At 43.4% G+C, this 27,575-nt stretch overlaps 1 protein-coding gene across 1 annotated transcript in view; it reads left to right on the top strand.

The window, feature by feature from the left end:
* The window catches only part of B4GALNT4 (beta-1,4-N-acetyl-galactosaminyltransferase 4), a 179,295-nt gene that overhangs the window by 12,611 nt on the left and 139,109 nt on the right, over positions 1-27,575 (top strand). The window lies entirely within an intron of this gene.

Here is a 27,575-nt window from a genome sequence, read left to right as displayed (position 1 = left end):
CTGATGTCCTGGCTGTCAGCAGTGGGGTGAAGGGGCATGGATTTAGGGAGGGGAGACCTGCCAATGTATGAATGAGAGGTTTTAGAGAGGTACTTGTTGGAATGCAGGGAAGCACAATGAGATTTTGGTCTGTCAACTACAGATGAGGCAGCAGTCTGCCTACAGATGCATTCTGGGTTGGTAGCAAACTGAGGAGCAATAGGATATGCTCAGAGCTGCACTTTCCCCATGCAATTTGTGGTTTGTTTTCACACAAGGAGGGGACTGGGTCTGCAGTGAACCCAATTAATTTATTCCTATCAGTACACCATTCCCCCCTCCTCCCCCCCCCCTCTCTCTCTCTCTCTCTGTGTGTGTGTTTCATTGCTTGTGAACATATGAAGATGCCTTATGCATAGTCCAGACTATTGGTCCTTTCTAGTCCATTCATATATGCTCTCTGGCAGCGGCAGACAGAGGTCTTTCTGAAACCTGCTATCCAACATCCTGGGTGACTAATTTGCTGGCTATATATGGCTCTCCAAGTATTTTTTCTCGCTCCCTACCACAAAACTCACAGCAATTTAGCCAAGGTGGATTTCAAAAATATATATATTTACAAATCAATAACATCATTCTCCGGTCATGTTCTGCTTGCTCCTCTTGTTCCCCTCCAAGTTTTGGAAACTTCATTGGCAGTACCAGTAGCTGCAATACCACCCTTGTCTGTAGCCTGCTGCTTCTTCATTTGTACAACACTTCCCCTGGTGCCTAGCATCCTTGGTTGCACTGCTTCAGAGGACAATGGATCTCATCTATTTGCTTCCATTGTCTCAGCAAAGTTGCCCACTTCTGCTGCTGCTGCTTATGATGAAAACTGCTGTAAGGAAAGGTGAGGAGGGAAGATGCCATGGAATGAGGCTGCATTCAGAGCATGTGCTCTGCCACTGGACTGTGGCTGTTCTCCTGAGCTCATCTGCCTCATTAAAGAGGCACAGATACATTTGCAAAACTAGTGTAGACTGAATCTAACATTGTGGCTCTTCCTAACCATTGCTGTATCTCATTCCGCCTCATCAGAACTTTGTGTTTCTTTTCCCTTGCTGTGGGTTATTCAGAGGCAGTGGGGCTGCCCATAAAGATGTGTTGATGTGGCCTGGTTTCTGTTGTTTTTCTAGACTTCATCTCCCTTCCTCAACCTTAATGAAATGGCTCTAGTGAGAATCATGCGCTGGCAGTTGTTCCTACTTATCTTTTGTTTTTTCCATTTATTTCTCCTCGCGGAGACCATTGGCTAAACTTGAACAATGATATAAAAGCGTAATTGTCTGCATTTCTCAAGATATGAAGGGGTAGGTATATGATATACATGACTGCTGCAATGGGGTTAGATTGCTGGCTCCTCCCCAGAGTCCTTTGTGTGTATGCTTAGTTCATAACTGCCAACAGTGTCTGCCTCAACTAATGCTAGATGCCTCCTTCAGTAAGAAATTGGCATTATTTTTGACAGTTTCTCTACTGCCCACTGGGCATTGAATAGCAGCTGAGTGCTGACTGTCAATCTTGTTAATGTGTCTCTCTGCTCTTGCTGGGCAAAAATATGAGCTGTATCGACCGTTGCTGTTGCCTGCCCAGTTGCTTGTGCTGTAGAAGAGTGCTGCTATGTTGGGGGGCCCTGCCTTCATTGTGTCTTAAGTTTGGGGTGGGCTGGGGGGTGCTTTGACACCACATTTTTAAAGGGCTTAATGATTTGTCTCCCCGAGCTTGTGGGGGCAGGGGAAAACTGATGGCTGATCCTCTCATTGTAAAACATAGCAATCAAATATGTTTCTGGTTTCCTGTGGTGAATAGATCCTTTGGCCTCTGAGAAGAAGTCTCTTCCATTAGCTCTCAAAGTACAAGTGTAAATGGGTAAATTGTGATCAAGGCCTGTGGTGCACAGGCTGTACAAGAAGCGTACTCTGCTGACTGATACTTTGTGGAATGACTAAGGCACCTTTCCCAGAAGAAAACCCTCCTTGTGCCACCATAAATCTCCATAAGATAAAGTGCTTCATCTTTTGGATCAGTTCCCTGCCTGCTCAGGGTTCTGCATAATTCAGAATCCATTGTATCTTGTTAAAAGAGTAGGATGAATTAAGTTTGCTTGCATGTGCATAGGGAAAGACAAAAAGGATAATGATGACTTCTGCATTCCTTGCTTACTTCTTGCGGAAGACTTGCCTCTGAAATGTATTGAAGCCCCTACTTGCAGAACATCAGTCTCATCCTATTCCCTGTAAATAACCTGATGCTTTAGTGGCTGTTCATCAGCATAGGGAAATCTAGGGAATTCCTGTACTAAAAGGTAAAGGTAAAGGTACCCCTGCCCGTACGGGCCAGTCTTGCCAGACTCTGGGGTTGTGCGCCCATCTCACTTAAGAGGCCAGGGGCCAGTGCTGTCCGAAGACACTTCCGGGTCACGTGGCCAGCGTGACATCACTGCTCTGGCGAGCCAGAGCTGCACATGGAAACGCCGTTTACCTTCCCGCTAGAAAGCGGTCCCTATTTATCTACTTGCACCCGGGGGTGCTTTCGAACTGCTAGGTTGGCAGGCGCTGGGACCGAGCAGCGGGAGCGCACCCCACCGCGGGGATTCGAACCGCCGACCTTTCGATCGGCAAGCCCTAGGCGCTGAGGCTTTTACCCACAGCGCCACCCACGTCCCTAATTCCTGTACTAGAAAGTGTAAAATTGTATGGCTATTTCTCCATCCTTAGCCCACTTATCATACCACAAAAGTGGAAGAACTTATTGTAATGCTTTTTTAGCCACAAAGTCTGACCGTTTCACCTTATGGCAATTAAACACCTAAAGCTAACTTGCCCTTCTGTGGCTTTACTTAATCTCTTTAAAGTGAGAAAAGCATTATTGAAACACCTGGGCTACTTACCACGGCAGCGAGAAGTTTGCTGATGGGGTTCCTTCTGTTCTGATATAGGACACCAGCAGTTTGCTGATCTTCATCATACATGCGATTTTTTTGGGAGGGGATGGACAACCTTTATTTAAGCTGCTTGGGGTGCCCTCCCCATCATTTCAGTGCATGTTGCTATCAGGGTTTGTCATACGACAGAATCAAGCAGCTTATGATTCTGTTTGAAAATGTGTGTTGTGGGGGGTGCAATTTGTTTTCTTTTTTCTGTTGAGGGCTAAATTCCCTGGGAGTAGATGAGGTTGTGGCCACTGATGGGTAGGGCCAGAGCCAAAAGTGGGTGTGCTATCCTCTTCTCATGCTTATATGCAGCTCTTAAGCCACCGGTTTTCCACCCCGTGTTAAGTCCCTGTCTTAACCTGCTCAAATATTTTTATATAAGCTCCTAATCTGTATGGTTGCAAGGCAGGCTGAAGATTTTGCAGCCAGTTTATAAGAGAATTTATAACTGCACGCACACACCCACATGTGTGTATGGGTGTGTACATACTACTTGGTTCCTTGTCTGTCCAAAGGACCACAGTCCCTATTCCTACTCCTCTGTTACCACTGGTTCTGCTTTTCAATAATTCATCTGTCTGTCTGTCTTGTCTGTTCTACATTATTCTTAACCTCATGCCAAAAGAAGTATATTGTACAATATACCTGCATGCTCAGGAATCTGTACATCCTAAGTTATGGGTGAGACTGCATTGGAAGCATCATGCACCATCAGCCCAGATCCACAAACATATCCTGCAATAACTCTGGTAGTAGAATGGCATTTCTGACAGCACTGACAGCTCTGAAACAGAGCAAATTATCCCGGCAGTTGGCAGGCTTTCTGGCATGTTGGAGAGTTGGTGGACTGCCTGAAGCTATCCCTTGCTTCCAGATGCCGGTCGTATTTTGTGAACTCACAACCCTTTTTTCTTTCTCTTCTGCTAGTCAAGGATACCTGCACAATCACTCCTTCTGACTTCTCTCACAGCTCTTTACCTCTTCTTCATTTCTGTGACCCACTTAATTCCTGCCTCATTGGCAAATACCTTAGTCTTTAGCTTGGGTTTCTCAGGTGAACTGCTCCTGAATTGGCCCCCTGTAACAAGCCCTAGGCTATATCTTGACATTGAAGATGGAAAGGCCAGGGGAGGAGAACACCATTCCTTTGATGAAAGCACAAGGAGCTTGTAGAGAACTCCCACTTGTGCCTGTAACATGGTGGCTTCAATAGTTTGTGTCAGTGAGCAGGTGGGATGGGAGCAGTTAAATTTCAGGAAGCAGTATTGTATTTGCATTGCATATCTGTCTCCTTCTAGTCTCCAGCATTTGCTCCACATGGCATGTACCTCTGATAGGAGGCCCGTGCAATATATGCTTGTGTGGTTAAAAAACCCCAAAGGAGTTTTCATTCAGATGTTATAAAATCAGACATTACCAAACCCTACCACTCTTTCAATTTAGAATACTTCAAAGGGCACCCATCTCAGTAACAAACCCTTCCCAGCGTGGATTCCTTTTGCTAATTTGCCCATTTCCACAACAGACAATGCTTTTTCCTAAAGCAAATCCGCACTATAGAAAGGATAACTAGATTTTCCAACTCTGTGTCATTACAATCTTTTAACTACAACCATCATTTTTTTTTAAGTAACAACATTACTAGTTAAAGGTAACAATATTACTAACACTTGGACTTACAGTAATACTAGTTAGTACAGTGGTACCTCGGGTTAAGAACTTAATTCGGTCCAGAGGTCCGTTGTTAACCTGAAACTGTTCTTAACCTGAGGTACCACTTTAGCTAATGGGACCTCCAGCTGCCGCCGCACCACTAATACATGATTTCTGTTCTCATCCTGAGGTAAAGTTCTTAACCCGAGGTACTATTTCTGGGTTGGCAGAGTCTGTAACCTGAAGCGTCTGTAACCCGAGGTACCACTGTAAAAGAAAATTTAATACCCCCAGTCTTTAACATGGGGACCCTATTACCACATCTGCAAAAAATCAGTGCCGTATGTTGTATCTAACACTGGAACTACATTATTTTATGAATGACATTATTTAACTGACTAGGTTTCTAGTACTGAGGTATCATCTGTACAGAACTATATTTCTCTCAAATTTTGAGGACTGGGAGAACGATCTGATAGATTCATGTATTGAGTTGATTCATGTATTGAGTTCTAATCATTTTCTATTACAGTATTGGAATGTCTATAACTAGAACTCATTTATTTTTATACCTGTCTTCCTTTAAGCTAGCTCTCAGAGGCTGCTTATAAATCTTAGATAGCAACCCTCTACTTGAAATGTTATTTTCAATAATCTGGTCCATTTACTGGGTTGGAGTTTGGAAACTGCTTAAAAGTGGGCTTGTGAACCAAATGAAACTGTTGTGGAAATATTAACTAAATTCACCGTGAAGAGCTCCTTAACTGTATCAGGGAGTGATTACTATCTGTTCTAGAAAAACAGACTGAGAGAGGAAGTTAGCAGCCTGGTAAGATCTATATTAGCTCTGGCCCTAAACAAACCCACCTGGGAGAAATTGTCCTGACAATGTTTTTTTTAAAAATTAATAGCCATTTTTCTGTACATTTCCCAAAGGGTTAGACTGGAGTCAGGTGATTCCAACCCCCAACCCCTTTTCTTCAACTTCAGAAAGAGTTGAAAAAAGGGCTTCTATTGGAAGCCACCCAGAGTGGCTTGGGCAACCCAATCAGATGGGCAGGGTACAAAAAATAAATTATCATTATCATCATCATCATCATCATCATCATCATTATTATTATTATTATTATTATATGATTCTGTACGATCATCCCACTTTCACTTCTGGTAACATTGCTACTTAACCTCTCTGGCCATAGGTGACAGTGAGAGAAAAATGTGTATGTGCAGGTATGCATCAGGGGTAACTGGTGCTCTCCAGATGTTGTTGGACCAGATCCTGCCAGGATGGCCAATGGACAGGGATGGTGGAAGTTTTAGTCCCTACATCTGGAGAGCAGCATTTTGGATACCCCGGGCATACATCTTGTGAAACCAGGCCTCTGCAAAAGCCCTTACAACTCTCTCAAAAACTATTTTCGTTCTCCAGCCTTGAAAATAGATCAGATGTTTACTCTTGTACCACAGACAATAAATAAATTTTCTCTTTCAAGGTTTTTGAATGTTAGCAAATAGTTTTCATTGATCTCTAGTAAGGCCATCATAAACATGCTGTCAGTTGCACAGAATTGTAGGCTGTAGTCTTGCACTCATTTAATGTTTAGTTTGTTCCATTGACATCAGTGGATGCAAGCGTTTGTAATGGGATATAGGATGGCAGCTGTGGAATGAAAAATGAACTAATTGGTCTTTTGCTCCAAGGTTCTCTAGAGGTGTCCTAATTAGAACACGTACTATAAGTAGTGGTATTCATTGAATGTGTGCTTATTATAGGAGCATGTTGTCTAGTTTGTGCCCATTTGACTGGCAGAATACTAACTTTTCTTGGAACCACATCTAATAAATTGGATAGCATTATCAGAAGTGTAGTATAGTATTTAATTGCTGAATGTGTGTAGCAGATAGGTAGATGTCACAACAGATATGTATGACAACAGAAAAATGTTTCTGGATGTTAAAGTGATAAAGAGGGGGGGCATTTTGACATTTTTAAGGTTTCTGGAATTCTTTGATATGCGTAATACCAGATTCCATAAAAGTGAATTGTACATGGAAAGCATATTGTATGCTGTTTCTTCAGCTGTTCTTAGGTAGGTTTTAATTGTATTTGTTAATTTAGATCAGGCTTCCTCAAACTCAGCCCTCCAGATGTTTTTGGCCTACAACTCCCATGATCCCTAGCTAGCAGGACCAGTGGTCAGTGATGATGGGAATTGTAGTCTCAAATCATCTGGAGGGCCGAGTTTGAGGAAGCCTGATTTAGATGCTTTGATTGTATTTGGGTGTTCCATTGGGCAAACTATTTGGGATTTATTTATTTTTAAATGAAGAGCAGTTTATCAAAGAAAAAACATATTCATAAACAATTCACCTTGCTTGCTTTCCTTAACCATTATGAGGGACTGAGCTCTCATGCAAACAAACAGGGCTTTCAAGAGCCACCACAATGTTGGTCTGGCAGCAGTGACAAATCTGTAGCTTTTGTCACATTATGCACATATGGCATGAGCTTGAAGATACTCTACAATAATATGGTTCTGTGACATCCCTGAGATATATTTTGGCTCTTTAGCATATTTGCAGTGTATAGTCAAGATGGGAGAGGTATGGGTTAAAGTAGCTACCTTGCTATTGATCAGGCATAGGCAAACTCGGCCCTCCAGATGTTTTTGGCCTACAACTCCCATCCCTAGCTAACAGGACCAGTGGCCAGGGATGATGTGAGTTGTAGTCCCAAAACATCTGGAGGGCCAAGTTTGCCTATGCCTGCTATTGATAAACAGATACCAATAAGACGGGGGGAATTCAACCTAGCTACTCCATTGATCTTAGGTATGGGAGAAGGTTCCTCCCAAGTTGTTTTGGGTTTTATAAACAAACATCATAATTTTGAATGTGGCCTGGTGGTAAACAGCAACCAATGCAACTCCTTTAGGACTGGTGTTATATGGACCCTAACAGCTGAGCTGTCACATTTTGCAGAAGTTTCAGCTTCCATATGTCCTCGCCCACAAAGTGCATTACTGTAGTCTATCTGGTAGATTTACCAACACATGGATTGCTGGGAGGAGGCTGTCTGGGAATGGCCTAAGCTGGTAAAAGGGGCTCCTAGCCATCAAAGCCACCTACACCTCCAGTGGCAAGGCTGAATCCAGGAGTCTGTGAACCTGCTCCTTCACTCAACATCCGAAAAACCAAAGAGGAATGCAACCCCATCCAAAACAGGTCTTCTTCCTAATTCCTATTCACCAACTGTTGGAAGTTGGAAAAATGAAGATGCAGGAAAAATTGAAATACAGTAAAGAGCTGTCTTCTATAGAGTGTTTCATAGGAACTTAGGATGCTGCCTTATACCGAGTCGGATCATTAGTCCATGTAGCTCAGTACTGTCTACACTGACTGGCAGCGGTTCCCTGGGGTTTCAGGCACAGAGTGCCTCCCAGTCCTACCTGGAGATGCAAGGGATTGAACCTGGGACCTTCTGCATGCAAAGCAGATGTTGTACCACTGAGCCATTGCCCAATCCATGTGTGTATTGCCTGTCAGCAGCTCTTAGACCTAGCGTTCAGGCATCTCTTCCATATATCAAAGCACATATGCACCCGCCCACCACTAACATGCCAGCCTTATTGTGCAGCTCTGTCTCATGGGCTACTTATTTCCCCTTCCTATGGCTTCTCATCATTCTATCCAAGTGGGGAAGCTTTTCACAAGCGCAAGTGAAGACATTTTTATATAATCCAAATAAATTGTTGTGCTCTGCAGTGATAGCATGCTGTGCAACAATGGTAGCAATTTTGAAAATAGCAGATACAATTGCAAAGGGGGGAAAATCTTTTTTGTTAAGTTGTTTCCTTCTCCCTCTTCCAATGCAATTAAGATTAAAAATCACACACTAGGGAGGTGTTGTGAAGCTCTGCTCATGGACTCTCTTCTGCCCTAAGGTGCCAAAATCCTTGGCTCTAGCAACAGGAAGTTTGTGGCGTACAAGATGTGCATGCGAAGGTAGTGCAGGCGAAATCTTGAAATGAATAAATGCCCCCTGTCTTCTGATGTCTTTGAAACTGCCTTTAATTTTATATCTTTTAGACATGCTTCTACATACAAGCTGAAGGTGAGTGTGTGTTTATTGCCTTCTAACAGGTTTCTAGTTGTACCTAATTTTGTGTGTGTGTGCGTGTGCGCACATACATATACTAAGGATGTTTAAAATCAGAAAGGGAAAAGAAATGATAATAATTCTCACACAGAGAGATGCACAATAGTGGGTGGTGCTAACATCCATTTGGCACTTTGGGTATTGCAGTAAGTAGGCAAGGTATAAATCCAGATGTCTGCAAAGTAGCATTTTCTAATTTCTGAATGTAATACATTTTGGTCTGAATATAGGCCACACTTCCCCCCTTTAAATCTGGCCTGTATAAAACTGAATTGCACTATTAAAGGAAGAGAAGCTGTGATTTAAGGTATTTCACTTTAGGGGTGTGGCCTATATTCCGGGTTGGCTTGTATTCAGATCAATAGGATATTTAAAGCTTTCCCATAATTACTGCCTTACATCTGAACTAGCAGTTTTCTGCTCTGCATTTGGAGAGCATCATCCACATCCTGGGGTGGAATTCAGTATCCAGCTGTTACAATCGTTCCATCAACATAAGCATTACTTCTAGCCCAGTGGAACAATCTCCCCTTTGCTCCCCCAACACACTGTTCTGGGGGTTCTGCTGACCCTCTAGAGTGGATTTGGGGGAGGTGTGGGGGGCCCCCATTGCACCAGGGAAGTCCTTGTTCTGGCTTCCACTAGCAGAATCTGGCCCTAGACCTCTTGGGTTACACACTACTTGTCCAGTGTCAATCCCCGGCCCCTTTACACAAGTGATACATTCATAGAAGGAAGGTGCTATCTCTTAATGTGCAAAAGCATGCATTCAAAGCTACGATGTTATAAGAACTGGTAATAAGACAAGCATAAGGCACTTTAATGGCAGGCACAGCCCTCGGATTTGGCTCAGGCAGTCAATCCTGGATTGTCTGGGGGTCTCTGGGTGATTCCTCTGCTTAATTTATCTCTGTGCAAGCTGCTATTTGGGAATCTATCTTAGAGGTGCCTCCTTGTCAGCCTCTTTATGTCAGTCACTAAACTTGAGAAATCTGGGTGGGACCTGGAAAGTAAAATATCTGTGTGTCAGCTTTGCAGTAGGTTGACACCCTTCTGACTTTGGAATGGCTGACCTACATTAGCTGTCTAGCAAATGCTGCAAAGCAAGATTGGAAGAGAATAGAAGAGTTGCAGGTTTGAATGAAAAAGGGCCTTTGCTGTTGTAGCACAAACTATGTGTGTGTAAAATATGTGTGTGTGTGTGTATGAAAATCCACTTTCCGCTCTTATCATCTCAAGAGCTGCTTGTTGCAAAGAAGGTTGTTGGAGCAGCTGGAGGGATTGTGTGCAAGACAAACAATCAGCAGACATTCTCTGTGTTTGAAAATTAGATTGAGATACAATAGTCAGTTTGTGCATCCTGCTAAGCTAAACCATGGCTTAATGCAAATGAGCAAATATGCAGGTATACAGAGGGGTGCAGCAAAGCAACTGGACTCCCGTCAAAGTTGCTGCAATCTCCTCTTAGTGAGCTCACACACCTGCTTATTTACTAAGGCAGCAGCAAGGAAATATCAGGCCTGGGGGCCAAATACAGCCCTCCACACCTCACTGACTGCTGGAACTGTCCCCGGACTGCACACCCCTCCCCAGACTGCTCCATGCCCTCCTCAATTACTTCTGCTTAGCTGGCATGTGTCCTCAAACTATGACAATGCCTCCTGCTTTGCCTATATGGAGAAACCTCTTGTCTTTTGCATGGCTGGAATGTACAAGGGTCAGAGTGGCACAATTTGCCTGTCCACCACTGGTACATGGCCCCTGGAAGGTATTCAATGAAGGAATGTGGTCCTCACCACTGAATAAGTTGCCCAGGTTGCTCTTTTGCCACTTCCCACTCTACCTTTTCCACATCTGAAGCAAGACCCACCCCCACCCGAAAAGAAAAAATAATTGAGAAAGGTTCCCTACTAATCTATGTTTTGGATTAGCCTTATATGAGAAGGAGGGTGATCTCTTGTTGCAGAAGTGTAGTTAGTAGGCATGTTAATCCATAGCATGGCCTTCTAACTCACCGTATCCCTTAGAATACTCCCTTGAGGGGGAACAGGGATTAAAGCGTGCAGATTAGAGCAGAAAGTATTAATAATAATTGATGAATAATGAATAAATGTGTCAGTCCCGTGTGAGAAGGTGCTCAGTTCAAATGCCATTTCCACAACAGTCTGTATGCATCCCATAGTTCAGGAAATGTATTTAAGTTAACTTTGCAGAAAACATACGGTCTTTTGGTTATTTCTTGATTAATATATACAGTTATCTTGATGGCGTATTCTCAGAATATTACTTGTATTAAGCTGGCATAATATTTATTTTAATTGGTCAATTTAGCTGGCTAAGTGCTAATCAATTGGCTAAAAACACTTCATCAGTTACTGCGGCTGCTTTTTAGTGCAGAGTAAACAGATAGGCATGCAAGCCTTTACTCCCACAGACACACATTCCAGCTGAAACTGACCAAACCATATTCCAGAGCAGATTTACTGGTGCCCATTTTAGTTAAACTGGCAAAATGATGGGCGTGCAAAAATAAAAAGGGTTCCAGTACCATGTTATTAAGCAAACTAAGGAAACTTGGTTTAGATTCATAAATTCATGAACATTACCTAATTTTCTGTGGTTGACAAGGGTCTGTCACATGGCTGTACTTTCTAGTTCCTACCTGGAAGTAGGAAACAGTGGGAAATCTCCCTTGAATGAAGCATATCTCATGAGGTCCAAGCACTGCACTAATCACCTGCAGGATGCATCTAGCCTTGCAGAATGAATAGTACTGGTTTCAAGATATAGTGTGCTGCTAGGAGAGCCACAAGCTTCTCCTTGACCTGGTACTCCTCTTTTTCTAACTTCCTTTCAATTTTTTGGCGGGTTTTTTTTTGGGGGGGAGGGGGTATTGGCTGAGATGTGGAAGAGGAAGAGGTGGCAAAATTGTTATCTGGGCAATTGACGAGGCACTCAAAAGACAAAATGAGGCATGTGTGCTGTATTTCCTTCTTTTAGCAAAATAATGAAGGGAGTCCCATGAATGTCCTTGGAAATGCAGCTTCTCCCATCCTCTGCACACACCTTGAAGAACTAAAGCAGGAAGCAAGCTTTGCGAATCTAGGCACACAGACTAGACATTGCCTACACACATGCCATTTCTGATTTATTACCCATCCTGTGGCTTCAGTGGAAGACCCCCCCCCCAACCAGCTACACACCATGGCTTCCCTTCAGACATCTATTTCAAGTAAACTCCCTGCTTCACTGTTTGGTGGAATACTGAGCAGCTTCTGTATTACCAGGATTTAAGCCTGCAATGAAAGTTGTTACACAGGAATATACCTTTGCACCAGCACCTTGGGTGAGAGTGAGACTAACAGTGAAACAAGTCTCAGCAACCAAGGAAGCTTCATTGCACCATGAGCCTAGATCAGGAATTGGGTGATTCTTCCTGGCCCCTTAAGAGCTTCATAATTCACCTTGCTTACAGGTCTCAGCCACAGAGAGACAGGCTCTGCCTTAGCTTTGGCTGTATAGGCATTAGGTCTGGTGTGTTGGTGGAATTCATTCTTTTCATCTCTTGCATTTTACAACAGCATATTGGTATATTAATATTCCTCTCTTGTTTCCCTATTGGATGGGTTTAGTCTGCAGTCTCTCTTGATTAGAGAGCAATGGATTACCAGCTTCTACCCCAGTTACTCTTTAATGGAGTGGAACCTACAGGCTCACTGTCCCATCTCTCATCTTAATGCAGTACTTTGGGGACAAACTGTATAGCTTTTCTCTGTTCGCTGTTTAGTGCATTTATATTTTAATGTCCTGCATAGTAAATGTGCCCATCACATCAGATGGACTGCTCGAGTAAACAAAGGAAATTAAAACACAAATTAATATTCTGTACTGGAACACTTTCCACCTTTTCTCTTATTTTCTCCCCAAAATGCACCTGAATGACCAGCAAAAAGAATAATCATTGTCATCATCCAAGCTAGTGGTTACTCCATCTTGTGTCACTGAATTCTGCAAGATTTAGAGGGGTGCTGACCACCAGTGGTGACCATATATTCTGACCCTGCAAGCTCATCGAAAGAGCACTTACCCCTTCTCCAGATACCTAGCATGAGCGGAGACCCCTCCCTCCCTATATATCGCAAAGAACTTGATGATTGTGATAATGTTTTTTCTTTTCTTTCTTTTTCTGGTTTTGATTGTGAAGTTTGTTCTATTGTTCAAAATTGCAATAAACATCTTTTTAAAAAAACCACAAAGAACTTGGAGGGTTCCCGCCCATTCATGCTTTGGTGTGAGACTACCTCCTCCTACCCTGTTCAGAGTCCTCTAGCGTGCTTTGAAGCGGCAAAATAGATTCACACTGCTTTTGCCTTTCTCAAAAGCCTGGGACAGAGTGAGTGCTAAGCCCTTCCCCCGAGTCCTTGATGAATGCCTGAATATTCAGCCTTGGTCTTCTTTCAGACGCCCCATACTTCTACAAGCAGGAGTAGATTATGTTTAGCTACCTGGTTTATACATAGAGAAATAACTTCAGGTTGTTTATCCTACTTATTCAGATAATACATAGGCAAGGGAAATTTTGAGTGCCTTAGTATTAAAGGAATGTTTATATTGTCTGCTTATGTACTGTAAATCAGCGAGGAGGTTTCATCCAAAACATGGACTGATTGAGCATTAAAACTTGGGGGTGGGGGGTTGCTGTCAATAGACAGAACATTCAGCTTGGATGATCATGCTGTCTAACCCCACATGACAGTTCTTAAGATGCCTTGAGCCTTGTTGGGCTCTGAGCTTTTAAGCTCCATCCCATATGTTAGTGGGTCTGTAAGTTCTGTTTTCTGTTTTCGTGCCATTTGTCCCACAGCATCTCTGTTTTCCTTCTCTTTCCCACTCCCCCCCCTTTTTTTTAGGAGAACCGTCTTCAAGAACTTCTCTTGTGACTTATGGAATCTTTAAAAGGGAATTCCTCCCCCTTCCCTATGCTAACAGTTGCCGTCCATATTGCTTTCCCCTTCCTTTATAGCCAGGAAGCTCTGCTAATTGCAGGTCTGAAGTTGCACTATGTGGTGTTCAGGTAGTAGCTTATGCTGTTTAATGTTATACACAGGGGAAGGGTAACCACAAGTAGGTGAACTCATAAGCGGCAGCAGCCCTGTGGTCTGACCTCTCCTGTAATAAAAGAAACATGTTGAGACAAAGGTTGGCTGTGATCTTTGAGCATGTGAAATTAATATTAATTGAAATGTACTTGTTTATCCTTTGGACTCATTAATTCTCTGGAACTCTTTCCAAATGCTTTTAAAGGCAAAATTTTGCTTGCAAGGTTGAGAAGTTCTGTCTGGCTTGTGGGCAGGCAGACGAAAGCTCTGATCAGTTAACCCTCTAAGAGTCTAAGTGCTTGAGTTTTTGCATTTGTTCTAGTGGTGCTGGCAGCCTAATCATAAGCATCTGCGCTGGTAAAACTGAGTGATGCCACCGTAATGTCATGTGCTGCGAAACTGAGTGATGCCACCGTAATGTCATGTGCTGCGAAGCGGCAGAGCTTTAAGGTCAGGGATGGGGAGCCTGTGGACTCCAGCTCCTGTCAGCCCAGGCCAGTACAGCTAATGGTCAAGGTTGATGGATACTGTAGTCCAACAACAGCCAGAGGGCCACAGGTTTGTTATCCTAGCATCTGGGTGCACCTCTTTGGAACTACTTAATAGTTTAGCAGGTTAACTTCAAACAGTTGACTTCCTTTGAATTGTGGGGAGAGTGGTAAATTGAGGGAAGGAGATGTACTTGGAAAGTCTCCATGCCTCAGCCATTGGGGGGGGGGAGACTGTGTCTCTGTTCTGATGCTTTTTTCTTATGTGATGTAATAGAAGAAGGGGATAGACTTAGGCATAAGCTGGGAAGGAGGAATGTTGTTTTCATTAGCTTAATGTTGCACTTCTAAGGCATATAGACCCCATACATCTGGAAGTGCTTGAGGAAGGGGCAAACACTTTCCAGAACACAAAGTATACAGTGTTCTGCATTCCAGCGCTCTCTGAGTCTTTGCATTAAAGCTCAGAGTTAGGTCATGGCAGAGGAGGAGGAATTCATATGCGTGATTAAAGTTGCTGCTCTTAGAAAGTACAGTGTTTACGTTTGTTTTTCTCAGTACTAAACAGATACACTCTGGGCCAACAGATCACGTTGAAACCAGGATTAAATTTATTCTCAGGTGCACACTGACTTGTAACCACAGAGTATGGCATTGGTCATGTTTAGACAATGACCCAAAGATTCATAAACCATGGTTTATAAACTTCACAAAGACATAAGCTATGGTTTATAAAGATATGGAGGTGCATCATGGCTGCACTCATCTCCCTTGTTCCTTCTAACGTCCTATCACATTTGCGCAAAAATTCAGGTTTGTATTAATCCACTGGTCCTCAGGTCCTCATTATATATGATGGGGAATACAGGTTTAATGTTGGTTAACAAACCAGGAAAATAAATATACTGGGAACTCCAACTATATGCAGGTCAGAATTTTTATGCTGAAGCCATCATGTGATATTGGGAGAGAAGAACACATGGCCACATTGTTTATTCATGACTTCATAAATCATGGTTTACAAAGGTTTGGGTGATCACCTGAATGTGGTCAGCATTTTTTCTATCTGTAAAATAGAATGCAACCTAATTTACAGAATTGTTGACTGGGTGAAAAGCATTTACATACTTCAAAGTGCAATATTAATGCCCAGTTATTATAATAATACTAATGTATGCCAGAATTCACCCCATCTGATCAAATCAGGCTGTCTCTCGAAGATCTTTGTATGCAACAGCTTGGATCGCCTGCTTCTGTTCTATACCGTGCTTGCTTTATGTGCAAAAGTGACTTTGACAGGCTGTGTGGTGGAGAGTGAAAGAAGGCTATGGATTGTTGACAGATGGACATTTTCATGCATGTTATACCGCAGATGTCTACGCTGAAAAAGTTCAGGGTTCTGTACAATTACTTCTGATGAAATGTTCCTTTTTTTCTTTTTTCTTTTACATTCCTTCTCAAGGAAAGGTGCTGGATTGAATTTTGGTCCCATTTTTTATAGGGATTTCCTAATAGAGAAGAGGACCTCACAATTTCTACCCCCAATGCCTATTTGAGATGGCTGAAAGTTACTGAGTCCTTGCTAAATGGAGGCAGAATTTGACAATGTCAGCTGGCTGTTACTGACCTCATTTTCTGCTGATACCTAAATTGCTATTTATTTATTTTTTGCAGTAGTGTTTTCCTTATGACGATCAGTTCCGTAGTTCAGCTTTCTTAAAGTTAAGTATTGACATTTGCCTTGGAAGTATTGTGACAGCCTCCCCACTTCAGGAAGAGTTTCCTGATCCAAAGGCTCTACACGGAGAAGAAAAATTTAACCCCTTCCCTTCCAGGTGTAGGCAGATTTCCCCCTCCTCCTGTTTTCCCCTTCCTTACCCTCACATGCCTTTTCAAAAATATTTTTCCCATCTCCTGTAATTTTATTGCCTACTTTTCTTTCACACTCAACTTGTAGCTTATTTGTATCTCACTCCCACCCACCCACCAGTTTTTTGGCGCTCCACTCCTGCTCTTTTTACATTCATTTCTTCCACCCATCCTTTTTTTCTTTCCCAGTTTATTTTGTTATTGATAATGATGATGACGATCATTCTATAATACCTTTAATTCACTTTCTAACTTCTTTCAACACCTGCTCTGACCCTTTCCCCTCCTCCAGGATCTTCCCTGACTCCTGGCCACATTTACTCAGCATGCAAGGTGCTGATGGAGCTGGCTAGGATCTGGGGCAAGCAAGTGAGGAATCACTGGGCAGGATGTGGCCCTGAGGCCCACTGTTTGAGAAACAGTAATCTGGACCAAAAAACCCAACACCTGCAGCCCTTTTGACAGTTACTACTTCTGAGTACGAAAACACCTCCTGAGTGAGTAAGCATTCTTAATTGAGCTACGGTCTCAGATGGAAAGCAAGCTTCGTTGAAATGGGATTTAAGGTAGGTATGGTCAGTGGGCTTTAATCTGGACTGATTTTAGTTGAATCAGGGTCTGTAATGATTAAATATCAAACATATTTATTTCTTCCTCCTTCTGATTTATAAATGCCCATTTCAGATTCTTAAGTTTGACAGGAAAAGTGGTTAATACCATTTTAAAAGCCATTTGGAAAACACAGGTGGCTTGCTCTTGAGATGTTATGCTAAACTAAATCCTGTAATCTCTTCAGGGGTCGGGAGCCCTTTTCAGCCAGAAGGCCACATTCTGTCATGGGCAACCTGCCAGGAGTCTCAAAGAGGTGGCGGTCTCAAAGAGTCTCAAAGAGGCAAAAAGTGGGTGAGGCAATGGTTGTGACTCTAGTCATACAGTAGGGTATATTCCAGCCACCCAAAAGCAGTGCAGAGCAGGACCAGAATAGGAGCCAGCTCCTAAGGGCTGAGGTACCTTTGACACCCCCCCAATAAAATATTTCAGGAGGTTGCCACCCCCCAGCTGATGGGCATTGTCATTCAAATGGTATGCATGCACCATGTCATGTGATCAATTATGTGGGGTGGGGCTTACCTGCCCCACTCCCAATATTTTATTCAAGTTGGCACCCCTGAGGACCATCAAGGGATATGGTCTGGAGAGACAGACAGGGCAGACTAGAAGGCCTCATTCAGCTCCTGCCTTGGGCTTCATGCTCTCAACCCCTGCTGTACTTAAATAGGCTTCCAGTTTTACATCTAAGCTCAAAAAGGGGGTTATGTAACCTCAATGTTGTGTATGTGGTCTAATACATAAAGCAGATAAATCTCTTCTGTTGTTTATTCTTCAAAGACTTCATTCTGAGAACTCTATAACTTTTGAAATAGAAATCAATAAATTCCTATAACTAAATACCAATAGCAAACAGAGACATGGGAGAGAAGACAAAAAAAATATTTTAGAGAACTTGTCTCTAAGATACCTTAAGTTGTATTCGGTGTTGCTTCCGTGGACATGCTAATGCCAAATAAAGTGGGCTTCCTTTAAAACACATGCTTTTAATGGGATTTGCTTCTAGGTAAATGTGTTTAGTATTGGGGTACTGATTATAAACTCCCTTCCTTTTAACTGCAGGCACAGGAAAAGGTTAAATGCCATCTGAGATGGTTCAGAGACCAGGGATATTGAGTTTGTACATGGGAAATTGAGTTTTAAAGTCCTATGTCAGCCATGAAATTGCCACGGAGTGGCTCCGAGCAACTCATGATCTCAGTTTCACCCACTTCTGCAAAGTTATATCATGAGAACTAATAAGATGGGAACAGAAAAAAATCTGTTCAACACTGAAGAGTATTTTTGTCCAAGAAACCTGGGAGAGTGCTATTGTGCTCAGGTCCTGCTTTTTGTTTTTCCCAGGGTGAGAACAGGATGTAGGGCTACATGGGTCATTGGCCTGATCCAGTATGGCCTCCTTGGGTGCCCAGCTTAAAAAGAGTTCCTGGTTTGCTGATCCAGAGGTTACTATGACATCTGAACCAGGGCATTATGTTTTAAGCGCTGGCAGTGAATTAGGGCCAAACCATTGTTTGCCATTCTGGTTTGTAGACAGGGCTCAAATCATAGTTTGGACATTGTGGGAAACTGATTGAACCATGTCCTTTCAAGACCAGCATATTAGAGGAGAGGGAGAAGGTGAACAGTCCAGCCAATTCTCTACCCCAGCTCTAACAAACAATGCTTTGTGGAGCAACAATGTTATGCCTGAACCAGAACGCTGAATTGGTCTCATGTTCTCCCTACAACATTTAATTTATTTTCAAAGTTAAATTCAGTTGTACAAGGAGCTGTTGAAATAAAGACCAGACTTCATCTTAATGCTGTCAAATTGAAAGGCCTCTGCTCTGTCTTAATACTCATTGCCCCCTCTCCATGCAGAGCAGAGGCAGCAGAGTAATGCCAATTTTTTCACTCATCTCTGACACGAACTGGGAGGGTGGTGGACCACATTACATGCAGGCTGGTGTTAAGGAGAGGACTATACAGGAGGTAGTTCTTCCCATACATAAGCACCTGAAGATGCTGTAAAATGCCACTGTGACCAGAGTGAGCACTCAAATTGGGTGGGAAAAAGAGTCTGCAGGCCCTGCAGATAATGGGAAGAAAAAGAGGCAGAGGAAACCTACCCTGCAAAGTAAGGAGTGGTGGTATGCAAGGAGATTACCAAGGGAAATCTTCCTAGTGGGAAGTTTCCTCCTGCGGCTCAAAAGGCAAGTCTGCAATATTAGGTTGTACAGTTTTCAGGATTTTACTGTTTTATCTTTTGTAAACCATATTGAGCTTTTTTAAAAAACCAAAACAGTCAAGCGGTGTGCAAATTTGATGAGAAATAAATAATACAGTGGTACTTCGGGTTACAGACGCTTCAAGTTACAGACTCCGCTAACCCAGAAATAGTACCTCGGGTTAAGAACTTGGCTTCAGGATGAGAACAGAAATCGCACGGCGGCAGCGTGAGGCCCCATTAGCTAAAGTGGTACCTCGGGTTAAGAACAGTTTCAGGTTAAGAAAGGACCTCCAGAACGAATTAAGTTCTTAACCCGAGGTACCACTGTAAAATGAATATGGAACACAGCTATTCACTGTTGATTTTGGATGAGGCTGCAGGTGTTGTGACTTGAAGCTCAGGTTGGGAATCAAAGGAAGGGCAACTTAGCAGCCACTAAGCTGGAGGTTAGTGTCTGAGCCCAGTTCAGTGTTTTAACCCTGACGTACAAAGCACTAAGTGGAAAATACCAGCTCTTTCAGTGCCATCCTGTCTGGTTGGTCAGAGAGGCTCTATTGCTTGCTCCATCATTGAGGGAGATCCAAGTTGCCGGAACCTGGAACAGGGCTTTCTTGGTGGTGGTGCCCTGGCTCTGGAAGGCTCAGGCATCCCTTCTATGTTATATGTTGAAAATGTTATTTTGTCAAGCCTTTGGGTAATGGCAGATGAAGAAATTTGTTGTTGGGATTAAGATATGCATAGTGTATATTTCATATTGTGTTTATGAGCTTCTCTTATTTCCATTGATGTGACCTATTGATAAATCCCAATAACAAATAAGTAAAGTTAGTTTGCTCTGGAGCACTTGATTAAAAAAAAATCAATGAATCACTGGCGCAGGGCCCCCTAAACTGGACCAGGAACATAGCATGACCAGCTGGGGAGCTTTAACTCTCCACCACCACTACAGTCTCAGTTGGAATCACACTCCCTGTTGGATTGTCAGTCATGGAGGAGGGCAATTCCACCCAGGATTGCAGTGAGGGTAAAGTACTCAAGTCATGCCTACCCTGATGTCCCTGTTGGTCTGAGCGAGCTACCTGACAAATGTCATGTATAGTTTGTTCTTCAGTAAGATGCTTGTTTGCTTGTCCCTTCATTTGTCCCTTCATTTGTTTGTTTGTTCGCTCCTCCCCTCTGCTCAGCCTGGACTAAAGCTGCACTGAATATTTTATGCTGTGGTGCATTGGTTATGCAGAGCCCCACCCCCTCTTGCATCTTGGGGTGTCACCTGGTTATGGTGTGTCATCTGCAAAGGATGACCTGAAGCAGGTGGTAAAAGAGCAGCCGCTGAGCCTGGTCACTTCTGTTGTCTCTCTGTGTGGAGTTTTTTTCCTCTTCAACTTGCGTAGTCTTTCCTCTTATGTTAGCTTATTTTATTGGAAGGCTTCCTATGGTGCGTGTCACTAGTTATCTGCTGCGCTTGGCTGTCACTCTCGGAGACAGCTGGAATAAGAGCGGCTGGAGACGCCTCACTGACATGTTTGCGTGAGAGTCGCTTGTCAGAGGAGGAGTCGCTCTAGAAAGAGCCTCCCAGCACATCCCAGGCGGGGCAGCCGCCTTGTCCCCTTCAGGGAGAAACACTTTGTGGTTTTCAGCAGGCGCTGCATTCCTTGACGTTTCAAAGCTGTTTGCCTGTCACTCTGCTCTTTCCCCGGCTTGCTCATTAGAGGGAGTTCCAAATTCACACTCCTGTGGGCCAGCGGAGGCAGGAGCCTGTGGGGCTTTGAGGAATGAATGACTGGGAGGGGACTTCTTAACTCCCTTTCATTTTGCTCTGCATTTTTGATGGTATAGAATTACCATAATCTATTGTGAAAGCAAATGTCTGGCTGGGCACTGCTCTAGTTTGAGCTCTGATCTGTAAAGTGCCACTGATTTTCCCCTCCTCTTTATCATAGGCCCTGGGAATCTGAGGCCCAGGAGCCAAATGTGGCCCTCCAGGTCTTTCTACCTGGCCCCTAGAATTATCCCCAGGCCACACCCCTCACTGGTGCTGCTTTGCACCCTGGGTATTTTTGCTTGGCTGGAATCTGATAAGGCCTCTTACTTGATTGGCTGGAGACAGAGAAGGGTGTGTGCCGAAACTCACCTACTGTACAAAGGTAAAATTCACATTTGTTTCTCTGCCCACTTTTGACACTGGCCTCACACATGTCCCTCAAAAGGTTGACTGCAAGGGAATGCAGCCCTTAGGCTGGAAAATATTCCCCTCTCCTGGTTTACCACTTTTCCTATTGCCTGCAGAGGTCAAGTCCTCTTTGTTCATTTCTGTCACAGTTGCGTGTTCCACAAATCCTGTCCCAAACCGTTGCATTTTCTTGCTGCTCAACCTTAGCTCATCACTGCTAAAGTATCCTCTCGTATTCTCTCACTCAGTCTTACACCACTTTACCTTGGTAAATTGGTGTGGAACGCAGTTATTTTTATGTTCTGCATAGCACCTATCACAGAGATGGTGCTAATTTGTTTTTAACATCTCTCATCACATGGCAGGTACTAGCAGCCCAACGCTACTGATGTTGCTACATGTCAGGCACTGATGGGACTGGAATCCTGGTCTTCAAGGCTTCAGAGTACAGCCCTCGCACCCCTGCACCATGAAATATTAATACATGATGTTGTGTTTGTTTAGAATTAATTGGGTGTTTCTGTTTTGATGTTTGGTAAAGAATTATTGGAAAGGGCAGAAACCTAAGCAATTATAGCTGAAATTCTGATTAGTCACCAAGAAACATCAGTTTAATTGCTTTTGGTGGGATCTGTAAATAGCATCTCACAGCAGACTCAACATCTATGCTTGTGCTAAAAAAACAACCCGTGGGGCTAGTTTACACTGTATCACCACATGATCGTGAATGCAGCTGTATTGGAAAAGGTTAGGCTGCTTCCACACTAGGTTTTTAATGTGGAATTGCCACACTGTACTAACCCACATTTTATGGGGCAGCCACACAACAACACCATCCCTTCTTCTACTACTACTTCTTCCTCACCCCTTATTTTCCCTGTGACTTTTCTGTCTCAGACGGCAAATCATCCAAAACATCCATGAGTGGAGAAGTAGCACCATCTACACAGGTGTAGGTGCCAATAGTGTTACCTTCTCTAACCACAATCTCTGGTCTGGCTCAGTGGCAGACTTGGAGGCGGCGGGGAGAGGAGATATCTTGCCTGGGTAACCATTGCCCGTACTATTCAAGCTGGAGGTATCACAAAAAAATGCCATTGTGGTATTATAGCACTATACCACTCTTTCATAATATATATAGCCAGAGAAGCATTTTAGCGCTAATTAGAAGATCAATGGAAGAACTTAAGCTGGGTCATAAAATAGTGCCCACCGCAAGGGTTGTAGTGAATGCTTGCAGAGCTTTAAATGACCCTCCTTATAGCAGCTATATCATGCCCACTGGTGTAGATGGGGCATAGCGTGATGTACACATAGGAGGAGAACAATAGTGTGATAAGTCAATTGCTGTTTGGTTTGTAGCTTACAATGGAAAAGTAATGATTAGGTGACATTGGAGATGCTGGTAGGGAAGCAGCCTTAGTGGGAATTGGATTGTATACCCAGTGAGTCATCACTGCAGTTGTTGGCTCACTGTCTGAACAGCCTGTTTTATATTGACTTTTTCCTCTGTGTGATTGTATCCCTGGAAGCATGATGGTAGATGGAACTGAGCTCTGTGAGCTGAAGTGCAGCATTGATTATTTATTTATTTATTTACTGACCAACCACTCTAAGATTCCAGGGCAGAAATACGTAAAGGAGCTCCCACTCTCATTTATTTTTTTACCACATGTCTACTCATGCTGCTTTACTCAGGATGATGCCAGCAGAAGCAGGTAGTGGTGGTTGGTAGACACTCTATTCCAGGGGTAGGCAACCTAAGGCCCATGGGCCACAAGCGGCCTACGGGGGTCGCTTAACCTGCCCCTGAGCTGCCCCTGAACCAAGCTGCCTGCTTGGCGAGTCCCCACATGCTGCGGTAAACCGGCACAGTGTGGCGTGGGGACTCGCTTCCGCGGCACCAGAAATTGCGTCTGCAATCACACACGCACACGCACTCACACACATGCGCAATCCAGCCCACGGACGGATCTCCGCTGGAGGGAACCAGCCCAGGTGAGGTAAACCTTGCCGACCCCTGCAGTCTATTCCGTAGTCCCTATGCCTTTTGTATTCTTAACCAACCACTGAAAGGGTAGATTTAGATTCACTGCAGCAATTCAAACTATCATAACTGATCAGGTTAAGTCTTATTAATATAAAATAACTATAAGTTTATGGACTGAATTAATATATGCTGTATTAACTCTAGAGTGTGGGAGCCTCTGGCCCTCCCACCATCCCGGCTTACTGGCCATTCTTGCTGGGGCTGACGGGAATTGTAGTACGCCAACATCTGGAGGGTCAAAGATTTCCCACACCTACTCTCGTATAATATGGATAATGGGAAGGAATCAACTTAGTTCTTACATGCACAGCACAAGGTGTGTGTGGCGTTTGCCTCCTAGGAGGGTCATAAGGAAAGGGTTAAATGAGTGTTGTGATGTGATTGGCCAGTGAGAATGCAAGGGGTGGAGTAAAAGTTAGAGTGGGAGGTTTTGAAAGTCAGTTGAGGTTTGAGAGTTGAAGAAGGAAGAGGGAGGAATAGGCAATGGTTGGTCAAGTTGTATTGTGAGAGAGTGAGAGGAATTGTTAGGTGGAGTCAGATAGATAGTTGGGAATAATCAGTTTGAAGTTGTTAGGAACTAAGATTAAGAAACTGCCAAGAAAAATTAACTGTAACCATAAGCTTGTTCCTGCATTTAAAAATAAACTTGATTATTTGTTAATGTTAACAGCTGACAGGACTCCGTGTGTCCCCGTGAGATACGGGGTGGTGGCAGCGGAAAAAGCAATCGCAGTGGTGGCACAGGGTCAATAGACCGTCAAACGTCCGGGGGTCCTGTGTGATCGCCACAGTGTGCTTGTGCAATGGGACTCTTCTGCCTCCTCCCTGCATCCCAGCCTCTTAAATCTGCTTTGGGGGGTTGAGTGCAACTCTAGAACAGGTTTAGGGAGCACGTGGGGGGTCTTGTTGCATGAGCAGACCTTGTTACATGCATGCATACCTAGCTTAGCGCTATGTTGAATTCCACCCAATAGTCCCACGCTTGCAGTCTGCAGTCTGTTAAGTGCAGCTAATAGAATTCCGGGGACTTCAGTAAGTCTTTTTTCTCCTACCGCCACTTCACATTTATGAATTGTCTTTTTCTGCTGTGATCCCTGTGTTGCTTTATGTGGCTGAAGATGTTCTATTCACTCCAGTTTGGCAGGACATGTACGTGCAGCTGAAGGACTTCCGTGTAGCAAGAAGTTACAGCTGACCCAACATAGTTCAGGGTAAAGGATCAGGGGACCTATCTAGTTCTGCTCTGTGGAGTTTTGGCAGAGAGCAGAATGAAGGCATTCGGCTTTTCAAAAACTCTACAGTTCATCTTGGAAATGAATGGCTGCTGCAATTCAGGTCCCCCCCCCCCCCGACTATCTTTTGCTGACCCTTTACTGACTTTGAGAGCTCTTAAGGTGGGAGGTGATGTTCTAACTAAATACTCTTTCCTCTTATCTTGATGGCCCTGCTGCACAACAGCCAAAAGGGTGCTTTGCTGTCTTTACCAGACCTTCACTGCAGTTGACAGCCTCATTTAATCCACCATTTTGTTACATGAAGCTAAACTTGTTGGTTTGTGATGTGTGTCACCAGATCCTGTATGTTAATGCATGTGGCCTTAAACTAATTTGCAAAGGAGTAGTCATGCTAGTCTTTTGCAGCAAAAACAGCAAAAGGCTCTTCTGGCACCTTTACAGACAAATACATTTATTGTGGCCCTGTCTTTTGTGAATTGTAGTCCATTTCATCAGTTAAAGTAAGCTTCCTTTATCCTGAGCTGGGAATAAAAATAGATAAAACTACAAAGCAGGATAACATTTAAAGCAATAGTGTTTGTTTATAACATGTGTATACTGTAGTTTTCTAGGCAGCTTGCAATAAAGAGAAAACAATCAAAACACCAAGACACAAAACCACTAAAATAAGTGGGGGAAATATATAAAAAAACAAATTTCATTCTGTAGTTATAGCTGACTTTCATGTTTCTGGTGGTCTGTATCTGTTGACCAAAACGGTCCAAGATTTATGCATTTATATTTAATTACCTTTAGGCAAAATGTGACATGTTTTACACAAACTCTTTAACTTTTGAATGGATTTACATTTTCTTGAGTGCATCAGTGTGACTGAATCACACATGTACAAATAGATAACTAGAAGTGTGAGAATCTTCAGGTTTGGATTATAGTTCCTTCTCTTACCACTGATAACCTTAGAGAGGTCACCTGCGTTTCTGACCTTGGATGATACTCTTGAAATTCCATTGTGATGCTTCCTTTGGCTGTGAGGATAAAATGAGGTCTGGATATATTGTAATCTGTCCTTGGAATAGGTTGTGAAAGGAATCACTTTTTTTCTCTCTCTCTCTCTGCTAAATGAAGCTATTCCCAGATGTGCAAACCTGCAGAGAGGCTGAATATTCTGTAAACGTGACAGGCACTGGAGATCTTCAGTGACTAAGGCAGAGATCATAATAGCTGCCTGCTGTTGTATTTGCATAATATGTGGAAACACAAAGGCTAGAGCTGTAATGAACAGTGGCGCAAAGGAGGCGGCGAGTCCTGGAGCCACGTGTGCAATTAGGCAGACGTGCTTTGTGCTGTCAACTATGCACTTAGGATAGTGTAACTCCCTGTCTGTGTTTAAATTTTAAATTATTCCTATACCTTAAATTATGCCTCTGCATGCTGATCTTGCCCCCTATGCCTTCAGTGTAATGATGACTGAGGCACCCCAAGGTGTCCCAATCTGTGGTAAGGTTGCCAGAACCTACATCGTCTTTTAAGTGTGGCACAGAACTTTAATCTAGTATGCTTTTTCCTATCACAGAACCATTGTGCCGCCAGAAGCTGGCATCATCCCTTCTGGGAATCTCTTAAAGGTACAGGACTGGGAATAGTCAGCTCTTGGGATCAGGAGAAGGAATAAAAATTGTCTGTCTGGAACAACACACAGCTGCCACTCACAGGCAGATGATGGCCTAGCTGTCTTGCCATATGCACAGTTGGCAGGTGGAAGCACTTCAGCTCCAACCTATGGGTATTTAAGTGGATAGCAAGCTGATATTCCAACCTGACAAAAGTGCTAGAGGCACCTGACAATAATGTTATCTAGTTCCATGACACAGCACTGAGCTGGAGACCCAAAAGTGATTTAGCTGGTTGAAGGTGTGGGCATTCCTTTGTAGAGAGAAGTTACTGGGACTTGAAACTGCTGGTAAAGAGAGAAGCTCGATCTCTTGCTTGAGAGAGAGGTCCAGCTATTAGGGAAAATGTCTCCCATGGACCTTCCCGTAGGGCAGAAAGATAAGTGAAGATGAAAGACATCAGTATTGGTAAGGCTTTTTTGTCCAGCTCACATGGCCCAAATAGTCTGTACAAGAAAGGGCAGAATAATAATGTGCTGTTGTTGTGTTGTGTTGTATTTGTATTTTATTCTTTAGTTAGCTGCCCTGGGATTGCTGGTTGGTTACTGAAAGGCTGGGTATAAATATAGAAATATCAAGAATACAATAAACGACTTACCACATAGAAACCTTAAAGGCTGCCTTGGTCTGACAGACCAAGCTCAGGATTGTCAACACTGACTGGTAGTGGTTCTCCAGTGTTTCGGGCAACAGCCTTTCCCTAACCCACCTGGAGACACCAGGGATTGAACCTGGGACCATTTGAATGCAGTTTGGTAGAGCATATGCTCTACTGCTGGAGCTGATGAACAAGAGTGGAGCAACAGCAAGGAACCTTATAATGTGATGGAAAACCTGCAGTCCTCAGTTCAGCAACTTAAGCACCACCATCACCAACAAATAAACCTGACAAGAGTATTTGACTTAAGTACGGAACAAAATATCAACATGCGTTTGCAGCCCCAGGGCCAATGAAAACAAGTATTACGTATATTAAATGAAGTAAAGGCTAGGAAGATTCATAATCTTTTGGAAGGGAAATAGGGAGAAGTGCCCCTAACCTCTCTGATATTTCCCCTAACAGTTGACTCTGTGGCCTTTGCCACAGGAATCTGCATTGCAGAGCTGCTCTGTTCCTAATGCCACCCCTTCTTCCTTGCCCATTTGTGATGCCCAGTTGAAGAGTGAGTGACCTGTTGCAGTGCTTGCACACAGGAAGCAGAATTTGGCCGAATTCTCCCTGGGAAAATAATGGAAACACTATCTGTATTGGAAGGGGGCAGCCCCACCTTAAAGCATCAGCCAAAGTATTCTGTGGGGTCCTCAAGTTAGATCAGGAGAAACTGCTGTATTTTCCTAGGAGCAATGTAAGGATGAAAACAGAGAAGAAATTTAAGTTTTATGTAGAGCAGTCGGAAGCCTCTAACTA

The sequence above is a fragment of the Podarcis melisellensis genome (genome assembly GCF_964234715.1).
Source record: "Podarcis melisellensis genome assembly, chromosome: 1".
In the NCBI taxonomy this organism is placed as follows: domain Eukaryota; kingdom Metazoa; phylum Chordata; class Lepidosauria; order Squamata; family Lacertidae; genus Podarcis; species Podarcis melisellensis.
This window is presented reverse-complemented; position numbering and strand designations above follow the sequence as displayed.